A 6000-nucleotide genomic window follows, 5' to 3' on the forward strand; every position below is an offset into this window, starting at 1 on the left:
ATCAGCTGTTTCTCGGCATCTTCTGCTACATTTCCAAGTTCAAGACCCTAAAGACGACGACCCGGAAGACCGAGAAGCAGAAGAACAAGAGGCTGCAGAACAAAGAGCAGAAGAACATTAAGCATAACACTAAATATCAGAGCAAAAGATATTATCTAAATTATAAGCAGAAGAAGACTAAGCAGTGTATGGGGGTGAGTCCATTCCTCCTCGTGGTGCCCCTGGATAAAGCCTGATGCTGCAGGCCAAACTGAACGCGGACAAACGTAACTCTTTTGTGACAGGCAGAACGGAAGGTGTAATCTTCAAACCTTTATAGATAACAATTACGGGAATGCCTGTCACAAATAAGAATATGATGAAGAAGTTGAATATGAAGAATAATAATAGTTAAATAAAAAGAATATGAACAATGTAACAAAAAAAATAATAGGTAGAAGATGAAGAAGAAGATGAATAAGGTGAAGAAGAAGTTGATGTCAAAGATGCTGATGATGATGAAGAAGAAAGTGTGGGAGAAGTAAAAAAGAGGGTGAAGGGTGTGGAAGTAGTGAAACATCAATATCTGACAAAATAAAAAAAATCTTAACATAGTCAATATCTTTGTAACACTGAACGTCTTAAAAATTTTTTTAAATTCCTGCTATTCTATTTGATTGGGCTAAACCTCTATGCCTTTAATGTCTCCGCCACCTCCCCCAATACATCCTACATTATTCTTATTTGTTTTCCTTCATGTAGAATGAACCTACAAGGAAAGAAAGGGTTTATTTGAATTCCGATATTTTCGTCCCATTGACTTGCATTGGTATCGGGTATCGGTATCGGCGAGATCCGATATTTTGCCGGTATCGGCCGATACTTTCCGATACCGATACTTTCCGATATCGGAAGGTATCGCTCAACACTATGTATGAGATATTCCCCGATGTTCCCCAATGTATTAATATGTTCACAGGCCCCTATGCATCCAGCATATGCCAAAATTGTTTCTTTTTGCCTTATTTTAGGCCAAAACCAGAAAAACTGAGCCGGAGTATTTGTTGGTATAAGTGCAATGCATTGCTGGCTCAATTTGTTTTGGTTTTGGTTTAGTTTTTGTACAAACAAGGGCATGGGTCCCTTTTTTTTCGGATATTCATTTTGCTTATATAGCTTTCCACCAGCAGGTGTCTGTACAGCTATTAGCTTATCTATGTCTCCTGACACAAGTGAGGTGAACTACAAGAGTTAGGTACCTTCCCGATTGGGTACGCCTTGTTGTGGTGGGATTGGTTTTACATTTTTACATAGTGAAAAACAGACACATTTCCTATATTCTTCCACCAATATCACCCAATATTGACAAAAAAGCAGAATATAATAATAACATAAAAATGATGTGCCAGGTATCACAAAAAATGAAACAATTATTTTAATTTCTCAACAAGAATAAATCCTACGGTTCTTTAAACCGCATGTATGTAAAAAAAAAAAAAAAAAACGAAAATGTTCCTGGTTAGTAAATCAATGTGTGTCCTTTGTGTTATGCAAAGTGCTTGCTCTATGAGTAACACATTATATGGGGAGTAAATCCCAAGGTATTCTTAAAGGGAACCTGTCACCCCGTTTTTTCCGTATGAGATAAAAACACTATTAAATAGGGCCTGAGCTGTGCATTGCAATAGTGTATTTTGTGGACCCCGATTCCCCACCTATGCTGCCGAAATACGTTACCAAAGTAGTCGTTTTCCCCTGTCAATCAAGCTGGTCTGGTCAAAAGGGCGTGGTGTCTTCCCCCAGATCTTGCTTAGTTTTCCGTTGGTGGCGTAGTGGTGTGCGCATGCCCAAGGTCCCAAATCCACGTCACAGGGGAGTGAAAAGAGCGAGATGTGCTGTATTTCATCGGTGATCGGTGGGCGCGGCCATCTTCCTTTGGCCGCGCGTGTGCAGAAGCGGCGCTCTGCTGGCCGCGGCTTCAGGAAAATGACCGCGGGATGCAGCGCGTGCGCAGATGGAGATCGCGGCAGCCATTTTCCTGAAGCAGAGTTCGCATCTCGGCTTCAGGAAAATGGCCGCCGCGATCTCCATCTGCGCACGCGCGGCATCCCGCGGCCATTTTCCTGAAGCCGCGGCCAGCAGAGCGCCGCTTCTGCGCACGCGCGGCCAATTGAAGATGGCCGCGCCCACCGATCACCAATGAAATACAGCACATCGCGGTCTTTTCACTCCCCTGTGACGTGGATTTGGGTCCTTGGGCATGCGCACACCACTACGCCACCAACGGAAAACTAAGCAAGATCTGGGGGAAGACACCACGCCCTTTTGACCAGACCAGCCTGATTGACAGGCAAAAACGACTACTTTGGTAACGTATTTCGGCAGCATAGGTGGGGAATCGGGGTCCACAAAATACACTATTGTAATGCACAGCTCAGGCCCTATTTAACAGTATTTTTATCTCATACGGAAAAAACGGGGTGACAGGTTCCCTTTAATGATACTATGGCTACCCAACAATAATGTCAAGGACAAGTACTGTATATTTTGTTTCAACCCCACATTAAGCACTGATGAATACAAGTAAAGTCTCTGGATAGTAATGAAGGTTCTACACTCTAAAATAAGTTCTGACCAGTGAACATCTCAGATGATCTATTAAATCCCTTTCCTCCTCAACATGAGTCCTTCTGGGTCTCTTGTCTGTGACATGTAAATTAAGGTAATAATTAAAATAACTTCAATCTGCTTTATTTTTCTTATATAAATTACAGCAAGTTTTATGCAAATCACATAGCTATAGACTTGGCTTATAAACAACATCCCTTGTGTGTATTAATGTCTGACTGGTAATTTAATGGCAGCCGTAGGCATAAACAAAAGTTTATTAAAAGAGAACTGTAAGTAAAAAGATCTGAAGACCAAAGTGCCTATACCCTGTGTATTAGGATGTTTTCAGTAAAGAGAGCTAGATCATTTTCAAGCATATGTTTTCGTAAATCATAGCAGCATCATGTACAGAAACTATGCAAAAATTTTAGGCAGGTGAGAATTTTTTTTTTTTTTTTTTTTTAAATAAGTGTTTATTTTTTTATAAACAGTTGCACTCAGTTTTTAGGAAACTTCAAAAGGGAGGATATTCCAAACATCTTGGAGAAATAACCACAGATGTTCTGTGGATGTAGGCTTGCACAAATCCTTCTGTCTCTTCATATGTAATCCCAAACAGATTTGATGATGTTGAGATGAGGCCTCTTTGGGGGCCAAATTATCACTTCCAGGACTACTTAACTCTTCTTTATGATGAGGATAGATTTTAATAACATGATGCTTGCTGTTTGGGGCCGTCCTGCTGCAGAATAAATTTGATGCCAATCAGATGCCTCCTTGATTGTATTGCATAATGGATTATCATCTGCATATATTTCATGTTTATCAGCATAGAAGACGCTATTAATCTTGACAACTCCATTTGTTGAACTGCAGCCCCAAATGTACAAGGAACATCCACCAATCTTCACTGTTGCCTACTAAAATGTTTTCTTGTACTGCTCAACAGTAGAGACTGGTGAACTAGAACAGTAAAGTTCAGCGTCCATACCGAACACCTACTGTTCGGACACGGACTTCACCAGAAAGTCAGTGTTACTGTTTGGGTTTGACCCCCCGAATAGCGGGTGTTTCTCGCTCTGTTATGTGCATATCAGTGCGGCAACCGCTGCTTCTGATGGGAGGTAAAAGGGATGGATGGATGAGGGATGGCTGGGTGAATGAGGGATGGATGGAGGTATGGCTGGATGGATGCATGAGGGGTGCATAGATGAGGGATGGAGGGGTGGCTGGATGAATGGATGACTGGAATCCATGATGTCTCATGCCGTAATCCATCTGTGTGACATGTGCTCTTCAGCATGAACGGTGGCATCATGCGACCGTTCATGCTGAGAAGCAGGGAAGAATGTGCTGCCCTGAACTACAGTGATCACTGATACCACAATGAGAAAAAGTCTAAAGGTGCAGCTGTGAGTTCAGTAACCTTGATGACGTCACTGTTAGTCACAGAGGCTGTGCTTGCAGCAGCTCGTTCCTCAGTGGTTCTGAGCCTTGATGGTTGCATCTTGGCACCGTCCAGGTTGAAAACTGTTTATCCCCAGACATGGATTGTGGTGTGGGACAGAACATTGGACAGGTAAGAGATATGGTTGTTTTTTATTTTTGTTTTTTTACACGCAATGTTGGCTTCAGTGGAATTGGGTGTTAGGTGAATATTTTTGTTTATTATTTTATGTTTTATGCAGGAGACAATGGCTTCTATGTAATTGGCGCTGGGTGAGCATAACTGTGTTTGCTATTTTTAAATAAAAAAGTAAAAGTGAGTTTTTTATTTCAAATACAGGACTTTATTCTGGCTGTGTGTTTATTTACAATATAACTATAGGATTAGTAATGGATAGGTGTCTTATAGATGCCTCTCCATTACTAAACCATGGACTTGATGTCACCGGACAATACAAAGGTGACATCAACCTCACAATTATGAATATGAACCCCACTTGCAACCGGGACAGGGCAAGTGGGAAAAGCCGGGCAAAGCACCAGAATTGGCGCATCTAATAGATACACCTTTTCTAGGGCAGCTGCGGGCTAATATTTTTAGGTGGGTGGGCAATATCCATGGCCCCTTACCAGCCTGAGAATACCAGCCCAACCTTACAAAAGCTGACAGCTGAGAGTTGCAGCCTGCAGCTGCCAGTTTTGTCTGGCTGGTTATCAAAAATACAGGGGAACACATTCTGTTTTTTTAATTTATTTTTAGTGTTTTTAGTGTAGTTGGAGGCTGATGAATACTCCCATCAGCCAGTGCCTGCTCTCGCTGTTATTACCGATGGCAGGTGTAGACTGATGGGAGTAGTGGTCCCATCAGCCAAGGCCAGTGACTGGAGGTAAACTTTTTACCTCCGATCATAGCTGCTGGCTCACACTGTCATTTGACAGCGTGGGAACTATGGCTCTCTGACCTTTGCTAGGGATTCGAACACCTCAGCAAGATATTGCAAGTGTTCCTAGTAGGTCTTGGAATAGATGATTTTATCATCTAGATACAACAGGGCCATTTCAAAGTTCTTATGCCCCAAGCAGCACTCCATTAGTCTTTGAAAAGTTCCTGGTGCATTGCACAGTCTGAACGGCATAAAGTTGTACTCAAATAGTCCCATTGGTGTCGTGAAGACTGTCTTCTCCTTGTCAGCTTCAGCAACATGAACCTGCCAATACCCACTGGTCAAGTCCAGGGTAGAGAAATACCTAGCTTTTCTAAGAGCAGCCAGAGACTCCTCAATACGGGGTAATGGGTATGCATCTTTATGGGTAACATTGTTAATTTTACGGCAGTCCACTCACATGGATGCTCTCATCCTTCTTTTTAACCAAAACCAAAAGGGGCAGCCCAGGGACTATAGCTTTCCCTAATCAATCCTGTCTGTTTCATCTCCCTTAATATATCTTTTACATGTTGGTAATTTGCTGGATTAATTGGTTTATAATCTTCATGTTGGTCCCTGTTTGTATAATAATGTTGGATGGCACTTACTCTACCAAAGTCAAGGGGGTGTTTGCTGAATACATGACAATACCCTCAGAAAACCATTTTAAAGGGAACCTGTCAATCCCAGGGAGTTTTTAACTAAAAGAGCCACCTTGTGCAGCACTAATGCTGCATTCAGTCAAGGTGGCTCTTTTATTTGGGGTCCCTTCCAACGCTGCAATATTCATTTTTTTAATTAGCCCGCCATACCTGTAGTCTGTCCGGGGGCATGTCTTTTCCCTCTGGACACAAACGCCTCCCAGCCATCCCTCAGCCCCTCCGTGCGCCACCTCCTCTGTCTTCCTTAACGACCCCGGAGCCTGAACTGTAAGTTACCATCATGTGATGGGAGTCGAAGGGCAGCGCAAATTGCGCATGCCCGAAAAAGGAACTTACAGCGCATGCACCGGGGACGTCAATGAAGACAGAGGAAGCAG

The sequence above is a fragment of the Ranitomeya variabilis genome, chromosome 1 (assembly GCF_051348905.1).
Source record: "Ranitomeya variabilis isolate aRanVar5 chromosome 1, aRanVar5.hap1, whole genome shotgun sequence".
NCBI lineage: Eukaryota > Metazoa > Chordata > Amphibia > Anura > Dendrobatidae > Ranitomeya > Ranitomeya variabilis.